Consider the following 5,678-nt stretch of genomic DNA (forward strand, 5'->3'; position numbering starts at 1 on the left):
AGCAGTGCTTATTCTGTGGTTTAAGACCAATCTCCTCCATCTGCCCCGAGGCAAAGAGCTCGCTGAAAGATCTGAAGTCAAATTAATTTCAGCGCCAGAAGGAAATCCAAATGACTTTGAGATTAATGGGTAATTTACCACCAGCAGTATCTGGAGATGTCATGTTTGTAGAGGGGGGGGGGGGTGAGAAGAATGAACACACATATTAACACTCACATTGTCAACCAGAGAAACGGCGGTGAGGCTCGAGAGCTATACTTTGTTCTTCCACAGCAAACACTTCCCCTGCTCTCCCTGATTCTAATCAACGGGTGGCAGCTGATGTGGGTCTCTGCAACTGTTTGCCCCCCCCTCATAGCTCCGTTCTCTCGGGGTAATCAGGTAGCAGACAACCATCGGACTGTCCCCCGTCCCCCCCCGTCCATCGCGCTTCCTGCTGCCCTGCGCGCCGTTATCGTAAGACTCGCCCCCCCCCTCCCCCCCCCCCCCCCACACACACACACACACAACACACACACACACACACACACTGCGGTAGATTTCTCTTCCCCAGCTCCATCTGAGAGACCTGCATGAATATGACAGCTGTAATTGCCCATGAGAAAAAGACAACCTGAAAGCGAACATTTCAACCAGTCATTAAAGCCCAATTTCGACTCAATAGATTTCATGTCTAAAATCGATGCGACTGACAAGACGCTCATGTCGGCCTTCTTTTCATTCTCACAGCGTTTGACTGAACTTCACCTGGAAGTCTGACATCAGTGTGGAGCTCTAAGAATGAAGTACAAAGATTAACCATCCTTTAAGAGACAGCTGACTTTAAACGTATGGGGAACTAGAATTAGTGAGAAGTTGGAAACACATGGAAATATGAAACTGGCATTATTAACAGCATTAAGACGTGGGATAACTCCCGGAAAACAAAAGGAAGTTAAATTTGTTGACAGTAACTAAAAAATGTAATTAAATGTCACTTTTCTGTACGCCAGTCCTTCTGACTGACCTTTCTAATGCACAGCTCGCCGAGTGTCTCCATCACGACAACGCTGCCGTGTTTCTCAAAGCGTTCGCTTTCCTCGAGTACGAGCAAGATGACGGCGCCATCGGCTTTAATGAGACAAAGTGCCTTCATTTCTGGGTCCACAGCAGTGTCATGGACCAGACTGATTAACAGCCACACACGTGGGTCGGTGTTCCTCCTCTGAGGTTCCGTGCTGCCGGTGAAGTCTGAAGAACGCCTGTCGTGTTGTCTCTCAGGCAACCCATGTTGACCTTTTGAGACACTTTCGAAAAGGAAGAAGAACAGCAGAGATTGATAGCAAAGAAGGAGGCTCGCATGTGAATGATAAGTGTGACATTTCTGTGCCGGCACTCACTTACAGCTCGGTTATATGAAAAAGAGTGATATCTGTTAAATGTCTGGTGCGGCCGCGAGCCATCTGGCGATTGTGACTTTTTGTTTTTTGACAGATTCTTGGACGCGGGGAAAAGAAAACGAGTTTATGTCCCCGCATTGCTCACGTTTTCTGCTTGGAGGCTGTGCCAACAATGGAGAAGAGAATGTTTACAGCGTGCCAGGTTCCATTGAAGCCGGTCGATGTGGTGCGAGTACATCCGTGTCTTCTTCTAGAACTGCTGTGAAGGGAAACGCGTCCGGACTGACGATCGCTCTGTGCCCTCTGGGAATCAATCCCAGCCCTAGGTTTCCCATGAAACCCCTTGTCCGCCCACTGCAAAAAAAAAAAAAAAATGGTGCCACCTGTTGACGTTGAAAACAAACTGTGAACTTCGGGGCGTTTCTTCGTGGCCTCTAAACCTGCTGCAATCCTCCTGATCAAATGCATTATGGCAGCAGGGATGTGAGCAATGTGTCAACACGTGATCATATATTTCTCTGGAGCAACTAAAACCCATTAAATAATGATAATTAAAAAAAAAACACTAATACTAATACTTACTTATTTGATCTACTGTAATTAAAACTAATCGAGGTTGCAGGTGTTGCAAACAGGAATTAAACCCTGATATTATGGAAGCAAAGTTTAGGGCTGCTCAATTAATCTTAATCACGATGTAGGCGTCACACGATTCAATTTATGTGACGGACTGCGATACTGACATTTAAAATGCGGTTAGAGGGTGAAATTACACTTTAAGTATTCAATAGTGGTTAAATATCACTGAGGAGATAACTAATGATTTTGACTCTCTTTTGCTTCCATGCAATTTCTCCCCGGGACAAAAATCCACCAAAAAACCTACGTTTTCAAACTGCAGCAACACACACACACACACACACACACACACACACACACACACACACACACACACACACACACACACACACACACACACACACACACACACACACACACACAACACACACACACGTGTCTTGTAGCATTAAAATTTAACACTGTTTTCTGCTTCTGGATCGAAAAAACACAACAGCTCCGGGGAGCTTGTTCGACAAGAATGCACAATGACAGATGGGAGGTGACATGGGTGCCCACAGGGCACAATGTAAGACTTGCATAGTCACTGGACAACAGCAGTGTGTGTGTGTGTGTGTGTGTGTGTGTGTGTGTGTGTGTGTGTGTGTGCATGTAGCAGCAACAGCGGCTTGCTTCTGTGTTTCCCTCAGACAAAAAGGCAGCATGTAAACACATTATTCTCCTTCGCCGTGGTGTCAAGCTGCCTCTCCACTCAAAGCTGCATGTACAGTATTGAACCCGAGCTGTTCCTCTCCCTCAGGCAGGAGCAGCGGAGAAAAAGAAATGCACCCAGCCAGGAATCTTTTTGTTGTTGTTGTTGTTGTTGTTACCCCCCTCTAACTTGCTGGTGCAGCGGGGGCCTTTGATGCAGACGAGCCCTGGAGTCGGATGGACGGTGAGCCGGGCGGTTGGTAAGATGAGGTGTCAAGACACTGAAGCGTCTCGGCCTGAGTTAGGTGCCAGCTTCGCTCGATAAATAAACTCGGACCGGGGAGGGAAAGTGGGCAGCGAGAGGACGGGATGTGGGAGGGATGCTGCTGGCATCTGCGACTCATTTAAAGCGTGTGACAGCAAGAACACAGACAGGGCTTTTTGATTTCAACACAAGCGCTGCATGTACACATGTCGTCGCTGTGTGATTGCAGGACATCAGTGAAACACTGCAGCTGCAAAGAATGCTCTTTGCAGAACGGGTTGTGGGGATTTCGAGTCCAACAATGGTATAAATGGCTATGGACATACCCAGAAAGACCTGGTGAAGAAAGTGCATTTACACACTGAAGACATAATTAGGAATTTCTTGCTATAACAAGACCACGAAGTTCAAGAAGTAGCTCCTCTCTTCCCCCCCAAACTCAAACGTCTGACAGTCTGCACAGTAGAAAAAAAAAAGGGCCCATGAGATGGGGAAATGTCAGATCAGTTGGCGTGTGGTTAAGAGAGAGAAGAAGAAGAAGAAGAAGAAAAAAAGGGGGGGGGGGGGAGATGGGTGAGAAATGCCATACGGTGGGGAGAAATTTCGGTTGAACCACTTTAACAGCCAGACTCGCCACTGGAATGGTTTAGAAACCCATCTGCGTTAAAGATTGATCAGCGGGTTTGTGGCCACGTCGCCTCGGACGCTCGTCACAATGTTAAATGCCAGACTGAGAACGAGGAAATGATGCTTACAGTTATATTTAAGGGAACGTAGCATCTACTACGGAGTGTTTGTCGATCCATCATGTCGACACATTTTGCCCTGTGTTGATATTTGAATGTGAGCACAGTGAGGTTTGTGATACATTTGTATTGTTTGATTGAGATCTTTGGGTACTATGTATGCACTTTTACATGTATTTCAGCCTCTTAAATGCAACACACTAACTCGCTTTTAATTAAAAATACAACCATCAAACTATTTGTACTCCATTTGTCCTTGTGTAATCCATGCAGCCGGCCTCAGTGCGCACTCTTGAACCAGGTGTCGTGGTGCCACCTTGTGGCTGCATCGAGGTATTGGTGGCCTTTTGTCTACATCTGGGGAGGATGGCAGAGCACTTATCGGAGATGCTGCATTAGCAATAATGATTAGTGATATCCTTTATTTATGTTGCACTTTTCAACGAGGGCACGGACGTTGCTTGCCTGGATTCCCAATGGAAAGCTATTCCAGCAAACGCTCTACTAACTTCTGTCTCCAGCAACAACGCCCCGCTGCCAAAACACTCCAAACTGCTGACATGTCACACCCCTGGCAGCCATTTTTTTCCATCACAGAGAAGGCATAATTGCATAAAATGTCAACATAGTCACTAGTGGAACAACATCACAACACAAAGCCCTCGTGTCCAAACTAACAGTCAGTTGGCCTGAGCGTACAACTTTTCAATTATACATTTATACAACCACCTTCTTCATAGTCTGACAGGCATTCACCAGAAAAGAGACAAAACTCAGACAAACAAACATGGCCGCCAATAAATCAACAAGGAGCAATGGACACCACGGCGGGTGCAACAAGAAGAGCAATATTAAGCTAATGTGTCGCACATTAGCTTAGCCTGAGATTTCTACAGAGTCAACAACAACAACAACAACAAACACACACACGTTGTCGTACTCACGTCTCCGAACGTCATGAGTCTCGTGCCCCGCGAAGTCCTCCACTTTGTTGAATTTTTCTGCTCGTCTATTCTCAATCCACGGTAAAAAATAAAATGAAAAATAAAAAAGTCCTCACACAACTCACCGAAAGTTAAAAGTTCCGAACTTAAAGCAGAAACGGCTGCAGGAGGAACCTCCATTTACGTCTTTTAGCATTTAGCGTGTTAGCCAGACCCCAGCATGCACCTGTCACTCACGCTGATCTTAGGTGTGTTTGATTTGGGTCACTTAGGTGCTTTACGGGCGGGTACATTATATCAGTGGTTAATTAAGGTAGTTTGTAACCTTTTTTTGCCAAGGTACAACAAGCTGCCCACATACCATAATGACATGGGACAGAATTGTATAGAACTGTTTTGAAATAACATATCCACATACATTAGCTCCGCCCGGCTACTCCTGGCACCTATGAATGTGTAATTTTCCTCTTTCGCTAATTGAGTCCTTGAATGACCCGCACAACATTCTGTATGGAGGACAGAGCATACAGTGGCCTGAGATATGGTCCTATACTGCCCTCTGCTGGTGAACATGAGGAACACAATTATACTGTACATTGTCTGCAGACCCTAAGTGTTCAATAATAATAATAAATAATCAAATTAATACATTTTTCTAAATATATTAATGGAAGAATAATTTGCAAAATTATAAAAATGTATTTTATTGTCATGAAATGTAATTTCATCATTCTTTTTTCATAATAAAGGGCATTTTGAAAAAAAAAAGTCTAAAATTAGATAAATATTCAATAAAATCCCCAAATCCCAGATGACATAACATTTCTTTATGTTTTAATAGCCTCTTCAGATATTTCACAAATTGTTGGATCACTTTTATGTTGATGATTGAATGTATTCACCTGATTATTTATTTCATAATGTCTTTTTTTTATTTCACTTTGGGTTTCCGTTACTATCGAAGTCAAAGACACTCGCAGTGGAAAAAAAGCACAAACACCAGTAATGTTTAACATAATTTATATTTATTTTCTTTTGAACAAAATGTTAATAAATGTATTTGTTTTACGTCCAA

Source organism: Cebidichthys violaceus, unplaced genomic scaffold, assembly GCF_023349555.1.
Source record: "Cebidichthys violaceus isolate CVI_PGR_0920_01 unplaced genomic scaffold, fCebVio1.0.p SCAF_24, whole genome shotgun sequence".
In the NCBI taxonomy this organism is placed as follows: domain Eukaryota; kingdom Metazoa; phylum Chordata; class Actinopteri; order Perciformes; family Stichaeidae; genus Cebidichthys; species Cebidichthys violaceus.